The sequence below is a fragment of the Anas platyrhynchos genome, chromosome Z (genome assembly GCF_047663525.1).
Source record: "Anas platyrhynchos isolate ZD024472 breed Pekin duck chromosome Z, IASCAAS_PekinDuck_T2T, whole genome shotgun sequence".
In the NCBI taxonomy this organism is placed as follows: Eukaryota; Metazoa; Chordata; class Aves; order Anseriformes; family Anatidae; genus Anas; species Anas platyrhynchos.
Window position 1 is genome coordinate 13614795 of NC_092621.1, and position 18478 is coordinate 13633272.

An 18478-nucleotide genomic window follows, 5' to 3' on the forward strand; every position below is an offset into this window, starting at 1 on the left:
ACATAAGCTAACTGCAGAGATTGACTGCAGCAAGGCGTCTATTTCAGCAGAGAGCTGGCCTAGGCAAGGAAAGTACTGCATACTGAGGTAGTGCATGGTTTGTGTTGCACTCCTGCTCTGCATTAACTCCCTATGTCAGTGTGCTCAGTGAGCAGATGGTATGGAGAACAACTCCACTCTGAAAATACCAAACACATCTGGCTTTGAAAGCGAAGGTCTTTCCTTGTGTTGGCAACTGCAGGGCTTCAGTAGTGCTGATTTTTCTTGGTAAGAAAAAAAGTTATTGTCCCCCACCACAGTACTCTAGAGCAAAATTTTAGTCATCCATCAGCTAACCATTATGGCAGGTGTGGCCTGAAGATCCCAGATTCTGTATCTGCTTGGCTGCTTTTGAAATCAAATTCCTAGTCCAGAAAATCCCCTAATTTCCCAGTCTTAGGAAAGTTTAAAATTGAAGATTGCTCCAACTCTTAAGGGAAGGCAGTCTCCCAGTGAGCTGAGAATGAGACCAAGCTGGGTTGGACAGGTTTGACGGAGCACCTTGCACACCTGCACAGAGGAAGTAATGTCAGCCACTGTAATTGCAGTTATATGATCCTCCCTAGTTAATACTGTCTTACAGAGGCTCAGACACAGCTGGATGAAAAGAGATTTTGGCTAGGGATATCATTTGAAACTTTAGGAACAGTTGCTGAATTAAAGGCATCCCCAAATACTTTGTTTTGCTCCGGTGAGTACAGTGCACCGGCACAATCATCAGAAGTAAATTCCATGTGTCCTTAACTTCTCCTCTTCACTTTCTATTTCATCCTTAGCTTTTGGCTTTCCTCTGCTTACCCACATCTATGTCTGTGGCAGCACTAGAAAAACTGCATGTTTGTGTCCGGAAAATGGTGGAACTGCAGCCTGAAGTATCTGAAGGTAAAACTTGCTCATTTGGGAAGCTAATGCTGTTTCACACTCCCTCCCCTTCCAATATAGTAGTGGAAAGTATATCTGGTGAAAGAAGCTTGACAAAAGAATTAATCATTGTCTTTCAGTATTCACTCTTCTGACCTATAAGTCCTAATTAAAGAGGATCCTGAAAATATTTTCTGTGGGAGTATAGTCTTAATAATGTGGATTTTCCACTTAGGTTCAGAAGTACATCTAGTGGCAGCAGGGACAAAGCTGAATAATAACAAATTTCTGGATCATGCCCTAATAAAGAACAAGTTTGGGAACAAGTTTGTGTTACATTTGGGCACATCTGAACTGATGTGTTGAGACTGTCATGGTACTCCCTTGTCTCTAATGAAACAGCTTTTCCAGTTCTCTTGGCAGAAGAAATATGTGAAGGATCTTAAGGCACAGTGTCTTAAGGATCTTAAGGAGCAGTGTCTGTGGCTTGGCTTCACCTGCTCAGAGGTGTCTCACTAACACAACTTTATTCTGCCCTGACAGTCAGAAGCATAGAAATTATAAGCAATATCTTATCAAGCAGCTTAAAAAGAAGACCAGGACTTTCAAGACCTAAATAGGATGCTGAATGGAGATTAGCCATGCTATCTCCAGCCTCACAGGCATTGCTGCAGATAATTTGTTCATCTGCATTTCCGAGCTTATGGCACACACATTTTTAATGGTCTAGGTTGCATTATGAACTGGACATCCGAACAGAAATGCAGACTGGCATGTTTAACAACCGCTTAGCACCAGACAGTCATGCCCCTGTTCCAGAAGGCACGCAGCCCTGTGGTTGGAGGTGGCCATGGTGTCTCTGCGGACCACCTCAGTAGCAGGCTGCCACGTGGGCAGAACAGGTGGTTGTGGGTGGCAGTATCACTTACCCACTGCTATTGGGATGCAGTCACCACACCACACAGTGAAGTGCTTTAGTGGCAGGTGTCTGCCCAAGATTATGATCCACACAGGCATGGGATTAGAGCAGATTGCTGGTCACAGCCAACTGAGGCCGTGAGCAATTGCTGCTCATATGAGGAAATAGGAATTTTCCTGTGTTAGGAAATAGGCTGCTGTATCTTGTATTTGGTATCTTTCACTTAGCACAGTGCAACAGAATGCAATAGCTAGTGATCAAGAAACTTAAGGAAATGCTTTTAACATAGTAATAAATACATATACTGCCAAGAGGACATACAAGGAATTACAGGGCACAGATTGCTCTGCGAATGTCTTCAAGCAAACAAAACCTGAAAATATTTTCCATATAAAATTCTTTAAAGGGAGAAAGGAACAGATTAAATACATCTTTCCTGCAGGATGGAGCACTGTTCCATATATTTCAGCATAGTGCAGCCTTCTGTTCACTGCAGATATAAAGGCAAAGTGGGTGGATGGGATATGGCAAGCTCTGGATCTGCACTGGGCAGGCGTAGATGTAGCCTGAGAGCAAGAGATGGTGGAAATACTTAGTGTTGCCTGATCCAGTGCAGCTCCTTGCTGGGTACATCAGCACTGTAATGTAACACAAACATGTGGACAGGTATATGTGAGGCCAAATCTGTTCACCTGACTTCTCAAAAGATATGGGTTTAGCAAACACTATCAGCTTGTAGACTCATCTTTCCACCTCCCAGAGTGCTGGGGACACTCTTTCGAGTCCTGTAAACATAACCTGTCTAGAGAAGGTCAATGGGAAAAGCTAACATTTAAGGATCAGCCTACACAGATTTGCTGTGAGCAGGGAATCAGTAACTACATTTCTCTTCATCTTGGATCTGAGGAAAAGTGACTGTTTCATTAGGAACCATGTGATAAGGCACAAAAAGTTCCCTTTAAATGAGGCTTAGGAGGTATGTGTACAAAACCGTGGAATAACTTTCATTATCTTTGAATAGTACAATACAGATTTCAGTTCACAGGTTTAACTTAATAATTTTCCATAATGAATTATAGAAGAACCACTTTGACAGGTAAATTCAACTTTGCTTTATTCCTTTTTTTTTTTTTTTTTTAAATAAAAAGATCAGCACTTAAATTGCTTTTCACAGGAGCTGCATTGTACAAGGGATTAAGAATCTCTGTCACATTATTTAATGCTATCAACTCTGTACTTTTAACTACCAGTTTCCAGTACATAGGCAATACCTTGCAGAATTCAGCTCAGAATAAGTCTTACCAGAGAATACAGCATATTGTTTCTGAACCTGAAATTTATGTGAATTTTTGCTACTTTGAGGAAACAGAAGTATGCTCAGCACCTTCCATTACTGAACATTAAAAAGTGTCTGGACAATTCTGTAATAAGTGTTTCAATACCACAGTCTTTCTCTGCTAGAGGTTAAAGATATCAAGTAAATTGCAGAACTGACCATAAGCATGTATTTATTTCATAGTGTCTTAAAAGAGATTGGTAACATACAATCATAGAATCATAGAATGGCTTGGGTTGGAAGGGACCTTAAAGATCATCTAACTCCAACCCACCTGCCATAGGCAGGGATGCCACCCACTAGATCAGGTTGGCCAGAGCCCCATCCAACCTGGCCTTTAACACCTCCAGGGATGGGCCATCTACAACCTTTTTGTGGCAGCCTGTGTATGTGCCTCACCACCCTGAATGAAGAAATAGAAAACAATAAATAGTAACACCTAACTAGTTTGCTTGTTTCCTTGCTTACTGCAAAAACTATTTCTAATGTACACTTACCTGAATTCATTTGTTCCTAAGGTCAACACACAGGTAGGAACAGTATGTCCATTAATGACACCTCTCAAACATATTTTCTGCTGTTGACTTTTGCCTCATCTGGATACTGTCTCTTTTATTAATGGAGATCCACAAGAGAAAAGCTCTTCAAAACCAGCAGTGGTCTAGCAGCCTCTCTTTCTATTGTAGGACTGCATGTCTGGTTTCTCCTGCTGGCACAGGTAAAGATCACAACAGGGTTGTATGCTACCGTTGGATAAATACTCTAAAAGCCAAGACAGTGACATGCAGGTGACAAAATTGCTCGACGTTCAACAAAGCTTCCATGGTTAAGCAAAAAGATTTTCTCTTATTTACTTGTGGTAGGGAGTACATATGAGGATAACTACAAAATGCAGAACATACGCTGGCATTTAAATGCTCTGATTAGATCTCTCTTTTAATTCTGGCCCAGGTGAGAAGCAGATCTGCTGCTATCTCAGTATTCATGTCTTAACAGCAGCAGAAATACACATAATGCACAGAAACCTGTCATGTTTTGCAAGAGTGGTGTTAATTTTGAAGGCTTTTGTGATTCCTGAGAACTTCCAGAAATGAAGCACTTCAGATTCCAAACTGCTGCCTTTGCTCTCCATTTATTATAGATGTGGAGGGCCAAATTTGGAACTGATGCAACTCTCCTGATTTTTTTGTGATGTGTCCGAGATAAACTTTGCCCTTTTAACTCTTGTTTTTCTTTCCAAGCTGTGTTGAAATACTTTATTTCTGTGTAGGTTTTTGTTACAAGGAAAACATACTTGCTCTGCACTTCTTCGTATCACCATTTTGATGTGCCAAACCCTTCTTTTCTCTCTGCAGGCAGTCTCTAGAGTGCCTGGAAGAGCGTAACAGCTCATTGACTTGCAATGTGATTAATCCTTGGATTAGTCAAAATATGATGCAAACAGATCCTGACCCAGTGCTGAATGTTGTTCTTGCCTGTGCATGCAGTGTTAGGTACCTTACAACTGTCTCGAATTGATCAGGACATCCGGATTTTGTAACCTCATTTTATAACTGTTCCTCTCTCTCTAATTCCATCCTGTGAAGTTCTGAGGATATGTAACAAGAAGCCATCCAGTTACTATTCCTTGCAGCTATCAGCCAGTGTCACCTGCTTCTTTGGCATCATCATGCAAGCATGCACTGTCACACTCCCTGCTGGAATCTCAGCTCGCGGGTTGAGATTCACACCATCACTCAGCCTGACGAGAGTGTTGACTCCTGGAGCCAGAGCTGTGTTTGGGAGCACATAAAAGCACCGGAGTCCCCTACGTCTTGGCAGGACTTCAAGGACTATCCCAACGAAGCGATCTTGACAGCATAGTTGTAAACTCCACAGGCCCCAAGGGCTCAAACACCATGATATTTATGCTACGGACTGGATTGCCAAGATAGTATTGCTGTTTTGCAGACATCAGTCTCTGGGTAAGAAGTAGCATTTCTCACACCTGTTAATTGGCATTTGAAAAAATTGAGACTGACAGAAGTGGGCAGCATGGCTGAGAAAGACACTGCATGCAGAGGCTGTATCCGGTGTTTCTTCTGTGCTCTGTTCAAAGGGACTTCAACTGCATGGGTACCACAAATATTTGTGAAAGCCAGTATTAACATAATGCATTATTGACATTCCTGATATATTTAGGACTGTGCTTCTACGGTCCTTTCAGTCTTTATTACAGCCTCAATCTATTAAAAAAAAAAAAAAAAGTGTTTCAGAGATTTTAAATTAAAAACAGGTTTAGGAAGCAGCTAACTATATGATAAACTACTGTGAGATTTGTGAGATTTTAAGATTACATGCAAGCTTTCAAATTAAGCATAACCTAAGCAAAATACTTTTCTGAACTGTATCCTCAGTGGTAATACTACCTCTAAGTTGGCTTCTCCACAATGTTTCACCAGACTGATATGATCGTAGTAGTAAGCCCAGGTATCTTTGTGTTAGAAACAAATAACTAAGCATTAAAGCCAGAGAGGTGGAGTTGGATGCTTTTTGGCAGGCAGTGCTGCTGGCACTTCAGGTACTGCCAGGTAAGCAGAATTGCTGACTATTTCTTCTAAAACAACTATCACTGAAATTAGTTCATGAAGTTAGGTATTGACAGCTGATTTCAGACTGATCCTGTTGAATTAAATAGGACAATTATCACCTTTGAGAACTGCCTTCTAAGTTCATTTGTTGGTAAAAGCCCTTAAGATCTTCAGAAGGTATCTTTGCATTACTCAGCTGTGAACTCCAGTATCTGTTCCTGAGAACAGCAAGGGTTACATATAAAAAAAGTTGGATCATGGAGGGCATAATTCTGTGACCCATAAGATCCTTCTGTAAGCAGAAAAACAGAACACACAAAATCCTACTCATAATACTATTTTTCTAGCTTAAAGAACCTGATTTTTTTTTTTTTTTTTTTTTTTTTTTTTTTTCTGAATAAACTCATTTTAATTTGGAACAATTCCATTCCTTCTGAACAAGTTATAATGAAAATACAGTCCATGTCGGTAATATGAGAATTTCAACCAACGGGAAATCAAACCCCAAACCATCTTGAAATTATTCAGTCCTATGTAAAATATCTGAAGTGCTCTCATCAAACAGTCAGCAGCAATTCATCAGATTCCTAGGAAAAAATCCCCTCTAATGAATGTAAGAAAAATGAGAACAAAGAGTAATATTTTTGTAAGATAGAAATAGCTGAAAGCAGACATCTTAAAACATTCCATAATAAAACTGCTCTGGTTTTCTACTAGTGTGTCTCTACTTTTAATGAGAGATGAGAAAACAGCAGTTTAGGCTAAACTCAGACCTGTTGTCATGCTTGGGCACCCCTCCATCACCGCTCTGACTTTTTGCTCTTTTATCTACGTTGTGCAGTGTCTACCTTTCCACCCTTCTCATATTCTGTGTATATATATATATATATATATATATATCCATGTATATATGTTTTTTTTTTTCTATGTCTCCCACCTCATTTAACCTTCCGTCTTTCAGAGTGACCCGCTCCAGCTTTTGAAAACGGCACAAACAGGAGGAAAACGTGCTCAGGAAGCGGGATTTGGGGACAATTCCTCGCTGCAGGACGAATGAGCCCGGCCGGCCGGGGACCCGTCCAGCCCCGGCGGGGACCGCGGGCCAGAGGCACCCTCTGGCGGCCGGCGGGGCACGGCCCCGATCTCGGCCGTGGGCTGCCTCCAGGCACGGCTTGCAACCGGCAGACACAGCCTCGAAGCTCTGCTGCCCTCTGGCTCGAGGGCTCAGAGCCTTAGGCCCCCCCCATCATAACCATGGGTGGGTGCAGAGCTGCTTGCAGGTCTCTTTCAGCAGCTTCAGTGTAATGGCTTTTGGTTGTCAAACTCATTTTAGGCTTCTTCGTTAAGTCCAGTACTTACCCTGCGTTATATAAGCGCCATGAAAAAATGTTGGCTGTGTTAGGGGCCAAATGCCTGACATCAGAATTTAAAGTGCAAAAACGTTTACATGATGTGAGCCTACTATTTCAGCTGATGCTATTTTAAACCTACAAATCCCTATTTATTGACTGAATATTCTTGCCACATACACTTGTGTAGATTTTTACAAAGGCGGGAAGTGCTAAGAGCCTCTGATCAAAGCTGTACGCAGTGCAACCCAAATTCTGAATGCTGGTTTGAATTTCTTAGGCAGCTCGTATCTTTAGAAATTGCTGCAGGTTTGCATTGAGCCAAAATTTCACACATTGAACACTGGAAATGTTGACCTCGATTGGGATATTTGCTCCTGGGCTTCTTTGTCTGGCAATAAGTCAACACGGAAGTTTTCAGCCTTTTCTGATATATGGGTCCTTTCACTTGTGACTTAAAGCCATTGGCAACAGTCCTGTTTTCCTTAGAGGTCTTTCAATGAACTGCAAGCCTGAACTCCTGCACTTGCTGTGATTGAAGTGATCTTATTAAACAGCCAGGCCTTGTTGCTCATCCAAATCATAAACCTCAACAGGTTACAAGTTTTGATATCTTAGTAGTGCACAGAACCACTTCTGTGATTCTATGATTCTACTTCTGTTTCTTCCAAGCCACTGTAAGAGAGCTGTTCTTTTCCATTCTTGCTGAAGCTTTGTTAGCTTGAAATGCCCTCTGCACAGTACTATAAGAAAGGACCTTGCTGTAGTTATTTGAATTCATCTCAGAGTTGAACATAAAATATTAGAAGGATTCCTTTAGCAGTGTTGAAATAGCATAAGTGGGCATATCCTATGCTTACCATGCATGTGATATTCCCAGCAACTGACTGACATACCTTCAAAAGATCAAATTCAGCCTTCCTTGCATGGTATAAGATAAAAATCTGGCCTAGGATTTAACTGTACCTGGTAATTAAGTTTAAAGAACAATAATGCCTCGCAAACCTCTCCAGGCCTACAGTAAGCATGCTGGAATCTTGGTTGCCATTTCTGCAAACTGTTTACAATTCACATACCTCTACAAATCCAGTCCTGATCTCAAATTGCTGCTCATAAACAACATAGCAGGGATTTGATGTATGAGGGCATGTTCTGAATTCCCCTTCCATAGCAGTAGCATGGCTAGCTTCTAGCATTAAAAAACCTCTTATGTCTCTTCTTGTTACAAGCAGTGCTCCATTAACTACTTGAATACATCTCGCGGCCAATTTTTTTATTTATTTTTATTTCTATTTTTTTTTGTGACTAGTGGCAAGAAGGCAGATATAACATTTTATTCCCTTCTGCAGCTGCTAGCTGTCTAAAAATGAATACTTGTCACAACTGGAGGCAGTGTAGCCTCTGTTAACCATCCCAGAATTTATCTGGGATGAGTCCACCAAAGCCAGATGTTGTTAAACTTCAAAGCATGGTACAAAAGTGATCCTTCAGGCAGTGTTCTTTATTAATTTTAAAGTATCAGTATTTCTTAATGAACCTCAGTAGTGCAATGATAATTAAAACTATCAGGTAAACTACTGTTTCATGTGCATGTGTGTTTCACTGTTAAGTTGGGTGGAAGTTCTTTGTAGGACATGTTCAGTAATGAAGGAATAAATTGTTTGTTTGCATTTACTTGAATTACACAAAATTAAGGGCTCTATCCCCAGTTACTAGCTGTTTCACAAGGGCACACAAATATGGTCCCAAGCCTGTCAATATTGAACAAGCATTTGGACAATGCTCCTTAATATGCAGTTTAACTCTTAGGTTACTCTGTGTGGATCCAGGATTTGGATTCAGTGATCCTCAAGAGTCCCTTCCAGCTCAGGATATTCTATGATGTTATGATGCGTTACCCCGGGGAACTCAAGAGTTTGCAGAAGTGAAGTTTGAGCTGGTTTTAAAAGGAGCTGCTTGGCCACTTTCCATCACCTATCAATTGCCATGGTCATCTAGAGACTTCCCAGACGACTGGAGACTTACCAATGTGACACCCACCTAAAAAAAGGGTCATAAGGAGGACTTGAGGAGCCTGTCAGACTGTTAGCCTGAATGCAAGTCCCGCCTCACCAACCTCATCTCCTTCTATGACCCAGTTACCCACCTGGTGGATGAGGGAAAGGCTGTTGATGTAGTCTGCCTAGACTTCAGCAAGGCCGTGGACATGGTCTCCCCCAGTATTCTCCCGGAGAAGCTGTCAGCCCATGTTTTGGACAGATACGCTCTTGTCTGGGTTAAAAACTGTCTGGATGGCTGGGACCAGAGGGAGATGGTGAACGGAATGGTGTTCCCCAGGGGTTGGTATTGGGGCCCATCCTCTTTAATATCTTTACTGATGATTTGGATGAAGGAATTGAATGTACCCTCAGTAAGTCTGCAGGCAACACCAAGTTGGGGAGAAGTGTTGATCTGCCAGAGGGTAGGAAGGCCCTGCAGAGGGACCTAGACAGACTGGAAGATAAGCAGAGGCCAATGGGATGAGGTTCAACATGGCTAAGTGATGGGTCCTGCACTTTGGTCACAACAACCCCGTGCAATGTTACAGACTTGGGGCAGGGTGTCTGGAAAGCTGTGCAGAGGAAAAGTCTCTGGGGGTGTTGGTTGATGCTCACCTGAACATGAGCAGGCAGTGTGCCCAGGTGGCCAAGAAGGCCAACGGCATCCTGGCTTGGATCAGGAACAGTGCAGCCAGCGAGGTGATCATTCCCCTGTACTCTGCTCTAGTGAGGCCGCACCTCAATTACTTCAGTTCAGTTTTGGGCCTCTCACTACCACAAAGATCTCGAGGCCCTGGAGCGTGTCGAGAGAAGCTAGTGAAGGGCCTGGAACACGAGTCCTAATTGGAGTGGCTGAGGGAACTGAGGTTGCTTAGCCTGGAGAAGAGGAGTCTCAGGGGAGACCTTGTTGCTTTCTACAACTGCCTGAAAGGAAAGTGTGGGGAGGTGGAGGTCAGCCTCTTCTTGGAGATAACTAGTGATAGGACTAGAGGGAATGGCCTCAAGTTGCACCAGGGGAGGTTCAGGTTGGAAATGAGGAGACATTTCTTCTCAGGAAGAGCAGTCAGACATTGGAACAGGTTGCCCAGGGAGGTGGTGGAGTCACAGTCTCTGGGGGTGTTTAAGGAAATTTGGATGTGGTCAACATTGGTAGTATCACAGAATCACAGAATCACAGAATTTCTAGGTTGGAAGAGACCTCAAGATCATCGAGTCCAACCTCTAACCTAACACTAACAGTCCCCACTAAACCATATCCCTAAGCTCTACATCTAAACGTCTTTTGAAGACTTCCAGGGATGGTGACTCCACCACCTCCCTGGGCAGCCCGTTCCAGTGCCTCACAACCCTTTCAGTAAAGAAATTCTTCCTAACATCTAACCTAAAACTCCCCTGGCGTAACTTTAGCCCATTCCCCCTCGTCCTGTCACCAGGCACATGGGAGAACAGGCCAACCCCCACCTCTCTACAGCCTCCTTTAATGTAGTAGGGTAATGGTTGGACCAGATGATCTTGGAGGTCTTTTCTAACCTTAATGATTCTATGATTCTGTGAAATATTCTAGAATGCTATGCTAGACCATAGTATATGTGTCCACAGAGATACTTGCTTGAGGATGACTGAAGGGGAGAAATGATTCTTTATGATTCTATGATTCTATGAATTGTGTTTGAAGACAGCTTTAGGGACAGGAGAAGTGGGATATACAAGACTGAAAGAAGAATTATGTAAGGTCAAAAATGGGAGCAGGTGTCTCTCATATTACCTTGTTCTCATTTACCTGTGTTTAACCTGAGGTGCTTTTCATGAGTTCACAGAAATCAGGGGAAAAGTTCCTGTCCCTAGGTAGGATTGTTCCCAGTGACCATGAATTTTATGACAAGTTATTTCTAAGAGACAAGTACTGGGAGCCTTAATGGGATGAGAGATTATGTACATCAAATATGTATTCAGTTAGGAATACCTTTCATAAATGTAGCCTGGATACCAGCTGTAAAAGCCCTTTGTCTTTGTCAGTGTTCTTAGCTTGTTATGTCTCCCAAAGGTGGCTTTTCTCTTGCCTGGGGCAACTGCTATGGATAGGGGACAATATAAAAGATTATGACAGAACAGACAGCACAGGCAGCTCACTGCAAAATGGCCTTTTTGTTATTTCTGGTTCACAAGAATTGTGCTGTAAAGACAGAAGTTTTTCATCTTCATTATTCTTTTCATGTTCATTTAAAATTGTTTTAACCTTTAATTGGTTAACTTTTTCAGTGGAACAAAATTGAGGTTTATGTTTGCACATCCTTGGGAAGTGCGTAATTAACCCTTCATGAGATATGTATATCTACTATTTGGGAAATACATTAGCAGGTCATACTTTGCTGGCACAGGAGCTGAGGAACAACAGACAAGTAAGTCTTAGTAAGTCTTACTTTAAAAATTCGTAGGAGCTGCATTTAAAGAGAAGAGAATTATGTGTATAAAGGATGTGTGTGCAGAGAAGGATAGGCATAACTTTACAAAAACTAAATAATGCTTCAGGAATGTGTTGGAACTCTTTGAAGAAGCTCTTGGTAATGTGATCATGTTAAATTCCTGCTGATTTCCAGAATACTTTTCACAAGGTTTCTCATAGAAGTGCCCTAGAAAACCCCAATCTGTGACAGAACAAATTAAAGTTTCTTCATAGATTAATAACTGACTATAGGTAGAAACAAAGAGTAGGAATAAAAGTCAGTTTTTAGTTTAGGGAAGTCACCACTGGAGTCCTCTGAGGATCTGCCCTAGGCCCTGTATATTTTGACATACTCATAAATGTTGTAGAAGAAGGGAATGAGAAGGGGGTGACAAAGTCTGCTTGTGATAATAAATTACAAAGGGCATTTGAAACTAGAAACAGATATGGAGGAATACTTGCCTTGCAGGAGGATCTCATGCTGGAGGGTACAATACCTAATGAAATCCAGTGCTGCCAAACATGAAATGATGCATATATGGAAAAAAGAAGGCAAAAAATACGGGCACAGTGATGGAATTAGTAGCAATTATTAACTCTCAGGAAAGAGATTCATCACCTTTCTGTAAAAATGTCAGCTCACTTTCTAGAGTCAATTATGCATAGAATAGTAAGAATTACAAGGAAAGAAAAATTATTCAAAAAAGGAAATAACTGTTATGCTACTACAGAAACCTGAACTGTATCCTAACCACTGTTTCCAGTTCAGAACTTCTGTCACTGACAAGAGTTAAAAGAACAAAAATAAAGTATTTCAAAGGGCAGCAAAGATGACCAAGGATTTGCAACAACATCTGTACAAGGTTGAACTACCCAGACAACTACTGTGCTGCCTGCAAATGTAGATACTTTAGAGAGGGAGAGGAATGAGATGACTATAAAACTATGAGAAGTACAGAGAAGGTATACAAGGAGATGGTCCACTTTTTTTTCATGATAATACCAGAACTGGGAGACATTAATGAATCAAGGAAGGTAGTGTCAGATTTGAAATTGAGAGGAGGTAGTTCTGAATGCTGAAAGTTAGTGTGGATTCAAGCATATGATAAAATACTGGAATAGAAGAAAATGAAAATTTTTCGTAACAATAATATTTTACTAAATAACTTATAAAATCTTCAAGAGCTGTTTGACACAAAGTAACATCTTTGCCATCGATGTTTCTGAGCCAGAATCTGCTAGAGGCAGGGAAAGTACTGTGGGAAGGCCTGTAACTCTTCAGGGGCTGTTGTTGGAGATGCTGAGTGGGGCAGATCCACAGTGTGACCTACAATAGCATACTGACATCCTTGTGGCAAAAAGAGGTAGCAATGGTAACAAGGAAAAGGTGAGCTCAGAGCATGGGCTATGAAAGATCCCACTAACATGCTGAAATTGTCAGCCCATGCAGACATCTGGGTAACAACATCGTGTAACAATAGACAAGATTATAGCTTGCAGAAGGAATGTATCATTAGTATTATCTCCTGGTTATTTTTTTCTTGTATTAGTGTATATCAGTGACCGAATATCCATGACAATAGCCCTTTTTTCCCACTAGATGTCACACAAAGCCCGGAATTGCAGTCATGCTGCTCAATTTGCACTTCTTTCAGATACAAAGCTTTAATAATTGTCTCTACAATGAAGAATTTTATTAAATATTAATGCCTTTTTTTTTTTTCATTTTTTTTTTCATGTATATGCTGATATTTGGGATAGTACCACATAGTATGCTTAATATTTATTTATCAATCTGGATTTCATTAGAATTTAGTGTTAGAAGCTGGAATTTCTTCAAGGATCCAATTCAAGCAGATTATCAATGTCTCACTGGGCCACAGTGGATATTACTGAACAAAACAGATTAGGAACTGGTGCTTCTCAGGCTGTAATGCAATTCAGTGCTGGGATTCTTTTCACAGTCAGTCACAACATGTTATTTTAAATGATGTTTTTGTTGTTGTTTGTTTGTTTTGGAGGGTTGTCTTTGTATGGAAGCCTTTTGCTTTCAGACTTTCAATTCTTCTCTCTAAACGTATATACGATCTAATATAAATGTCCTCCTTACTTGCAAGCTACCCTGCTTGAAGTGGAGTGATCTGCTCATTACCTTTTTCACTGATAGCCAAGAACTGCTGATTCTGCTTCAGAAGAGATGTCAGTGCTGGATGCACAAGATAAAAGCCGTCACAATTACTGACTTTATAATTACCATAGTGTCCTGGAATTCTCTTTCTATGGTACCCAGGCAGAAAATTTTGGGAGCCCCTGCCCTGAAAGTTGGTAAGTTGTATTTGCAGTTAAAGGGGTTTTGGTTCTGTTTTTGGTTTTTGATTAATTTAGCTTTACAGCAGCAATGCTTCTCTAGAAATTGCTTCCCTCCCCCAACCCTCCCCCCCCTCCCCCCAATAATATGGCAGATGGCCACAAAAACTTTTAATTTGTTCTCCTCTGCAATACAGACCAGAGTTACAGTCATCCAATTGGTAATGGACCTATTCGGAAAGTCCTCTAGATCTGTTGAGTGGAGTGCTTGTTTGGCCAGAAGTGTTTTGTTCTAATGATTAATCATCACCACCGTCTCAAAAGAAAAATTAAATTTCTTACTTGATTGATTGATTGATTTTGCATGAAAGACATATAAACAGAAAGTTTTGCATCTCACAAGTTCAGATTTTGCCTCAGTATGGCTAGACATGGTGGTGAAGTAATGTCATGTTGTCTGGACAGCCTGGGAGATAGAGTTGGGGTGTTCTGCTGTTTGTTTGGGGCTCTGTGACCTTTGCTTGTGCAGAATATCCCACAGTCAAGCATAAGATGTGGAGGTCTTTGACTTGGTCCCTGTAAAATAAAATCAGCTAACTATATAGACCAAGGAATTCATGTCTTAGTTTCTAATTTTAAAGATAAAAGATTGCTTACCATAGAAACCTGCCACAGAGTAAAGCCTTTTCTCACACAACAAATTTAGGAACATTTAAAGGTAGGACATAGCAGTTTGGTGCAAAAAGTGGGAACACTTGGGTTATGTCCATGGAGTGGAAGCACAGGATGAGAGCCACATCTGGGTGCAGCATGTTGGGGACCATTCTGGTCAATTTTCAACCTGGAGGAACAAAGAATATGGGATGCTTGTGCAGCAGTGCCTTTTCAGTGCTGGCTAAGTTGAGGGTGCTACTGCCAAAGTAATAACAAAACATACTGAAATGGATTCAAAAGGATTAATGCCAGATGGGATGACATAAACAATTCACTCACTTCCCTGGATAAAACCTTTTTTCTGCTTGAGTTGTGCCATAGTTTCTAGGAAGATACCCAATCTTCAGTGATAAGTGCAAATCCATTGTGATCATTTATGTGTTGTTCTGGTAACTGATTACCTTCATTGTTAAAATGTATGTTCTTCTCCACATTGAATTTGTCCAGCTTTATATAGACACTAGACCTCATTATGCCTTTCCATGTATGTCTTTCTATAGACAACCAGAACCAATATTAAGGCCTAGGAATAAGGTAAATGTATGTGGTCTACAGGGTCACAAACTTTAAGAACTATTGGTGTTATCTACATGGTACAAGTTTATAGAACAATACAGAATAGAGAGCCTGGAAACCAAATTTAGAATACTAGGAAGAAAGCTTTATGTTCAAAACTTTTGATGATTTTCTCTCCAAGTATCTGTTCAACTTGAGCTTGAGAAAATAATATGAAAAATATTTAAAGTAGTATTTATTCCTATTTATTCCTTAGGTGGAAGAGGAAATCTCTGTATTTTCACAGCCCTGCCTGGTAGAGCTTTTGGTAAAGTTCAGGTGAAGAGAGTTATCTGCTCTATTGTATCTTTATCTGAAATCATATTTATTTATTTATTTATTTATTTTTCCCCAGTGCTGATGGTGTCTGTGTAAGCCCACGTAACCAGATAAATCCAGATAATCCAAAATATCTGTCCAATAACTTGTATGTGTTTCACAGCTTTAAAATAAACTAGACTAACAGCTTTCCATCCTTGCTGTTGGTTACAAGATTTTTAGTGCTCCCTGCTTTTTCCAGGGCCATCACAAGGTTGTCTTCCCTCTGGAGAATGAAAATCCACACATATTTTCAACTTGTTCTCAGCAGCTGCTGCCAAAAATCTGGAGTTCTTTGACTTCATATTTTTGCTTATGCCATATCTCAGGGGAGGATTTCTAGCAGGCCTGGGGTGAAAGAAACATCAGGGACTGTAACAATACAATATGTATTGAGGGGAGATTTACCATGTAGTGGCAAGAAAACTGTTGAGAAAGTGGTTTAGATACTGACCTTCAAGTTAGAAAGGAGCAAAATCTGAGAAGGCAGAAGGAAATGTAGAAAAGCGTGTAAAGAAAAGAGCTTGTGAAAGATATTTGAGACAGGAATGGAAAGACTACTGTCTAGAAGTTTTGAAGGTTTTGAAGATACCTGAGTGAGCTGATGTGTTCAGAAGCACTTTGGGAAGGTGGGATAATGTCTGGAAGGGGCTTCCCCACTCAGTAGGATTCCTGTGGGACACTATCTCACTTAATCTCAGTCCAGCTGTATTTTGACACTATTCTTGCCTCATGTCCTGTTGGAGGACTTGCTCAGACATTTTACTCCTTTGTTGATTACTAATGTTCTCTTCAGTTTCACATTAAATTTGCTCTGACCCTGTTTGCAACCTTTTTATTTATTTATTTATTTTTTATATTAGCCCTGCCCTTTATTTAAAATAGCTTTTTTTCTCTCCCTCATTTTTTCCATGGCAATATAACCATACACAGAAAACATTCTCTATTGATTTTCTTAAAGTGTTTAGTTTGCACTCTCTATTCTCTTGATCATCCATAATGCTGTCAATTATTTTATACTTTTGTGTCTTTATTTTCAATTTTTGGATTCATGTTCTTGCATCTTTCTTAAATATTTTCCTAAATTACTACATTCACAGATGTTTGAAAACCATTGCTGATTATCTGTGAATCACAGAATCACAGAACCATCTAAGTTGGAAGAGACCTCCAAGATCACCGAGTCCAACCTCTGATCTACCACTAACCAGTCCTCCACTAAACCATATCCCTAAGCTCTACATCTAAATGTCTTTTGAAGACCTCCGGGGATGGTGACTCAACCAGTTCCCTGGGCAGCCCATTCCAATGCCTAATAACCCTTTCAGTAAAGAAGTTTTTCCTAATAACCAACCTAAAATACCCCTGGCGCAACTTTAGCCCATTCCCCCTCATCCTGTCACCAGGCACGTGGGAGAATGGACCAACCCCTACCTCACTACAGCCTCCTTTAAGGTACCTATAGAGTGCGATAAAGTTGCCACTGAGCCTCCTCTTCTCTAGGCTGAACAATCCCAGCTCCCTCAGCCTCTCCTCATAAGACTTGTTCTCCAGACCCCTCACCAGCATAACCTATTTAAGAAGAATTGGGGCTCTACTGTTGTAATTTTAAGTACCTGTAAACATATCTATTCTGTCAGATAGACACCAAATCTACACCATGCCTTTGTAAAGTAGATTTTAAAGCAAGAGTAGGTTAGCTTGAGGACAGTGATTTTACCACTGGTTCTTATTCTACATTCTGTTCTCTATTCAGGTATTTTGTTTATTATTTTCTACCGTTACAGACTGTTCTTTTCCCATCTTATGTGGAGGTCCTGAACTTCTGTATCAGAAAAAAAAATGCTTAATAGAAGTACTGTGTCAATTACTACTGCTCAACTACTGCATTTTGCATTTCAGAAGAACCTAATAGTTTTTTTTTTTTTTTTTTTTTCTCCAGAGTTTGTTTTGCAGATTGCAAATGTATAAATGTATTTTCTTCACAAAATGACACCTGAGTAAAAAGTGCTAGGAAAACATTAAGTTTCCAGAGTTAAAAGAGTTTTTCTGTTCCTTTGGTGATTTGTTGCCATTGTTGAAAAAGGCCTGTTGGGGTTTTGTTCTTTTGATGTAGAGATATAGATAAAAAAAAAAAAAAGATGAATATTGTTGGTTTAATAAGTACACTCAAGCCTGATCCAATACACTGTGAAAGCAGTGGGAAGAATTCCATTAGCTTTTATGGGCCTGATTTGATGCCCTTTAAACATTAGCATATCCCCTAGTGCAGCAGTTGATAAACTGCTGCTGATTGTAGCCTTTGAAAATGCTGTATGTCAGGGTTTTTACAACTTCCAACAGGATTCCACCAAGTTAATCATTATGCACCAATATCCTTTTACAAAGCTAAGCAAGAGAAACATTTGCTCTATAGCGTGTTAGTTATGTTTTTCCTTTTGCTGGTACCCCTTTAATTGCACTTTTCTTTTCCTATTTATTATTTATCTCTGTAATTGTATTCTTTCAGTATGCATAACCTATTGGGATATAGTTTGTATGAAAGACACCATAGGAAATAAAGTTTTATAGCATAAGGAATTGTTTTTAAATGTTGGACATATTGGCTATTGATTTCATTTTTATTGCACTCCAAAATCATAAGCTACTTCAACAGCAAATTCTCATATCCTTAACAGCAAATAACCAAGGAAGAAATGAATAATACATTTTATTTATGTTGCTTCCTGCAAGTTCCATCTAAGCCCATCGGGTGAAGATTTAATTTTCATTGCACTGTGTAGCTAGCAGTCACACATCCATAATCTACCACAAAGTAAATAAGATATTTGTATTGCTGCATTAAAAAAAAAAAAAAAAAAAAAAAAAAAAAAGTGAGGAACTGTGCTCCCATTGAATAAGGCCCTTCTTTTTGTTTTAGAGTTCAGTTTTTACCTAGAGATCTCACTATGGCCAAGTATGATGAGCTGTTTGTTCAAATGGAGGTGGAGAGTGTTAAATTGTATTAAGGAAACGGCTTTGGATAGTC

At 40.2% G+C, this 18478-nt stretch overlaps 1 long non-coding RNA gene across 1 annotated transcript; it reads left to right on the forward strand.

Moving 5' to 3' along the window:
- The first annotated feature begins 812 nt into the window (after window positions 1-812).
- On the forward strand, window positions 813-10444 carry LOC119714592 (uncharacterized). Its single transcript, XR_005261951.2, has 3 exons — window positions 813-921; window positions 4511-5119; window positions 6687-10444. It is a non-coding gene; the product is annotated as an uncharacterized lncRNA (long non-coding RNA).
- The last annotated feature ends 8034 nt before the right edge of the window (window positions 10445-18478 follow it).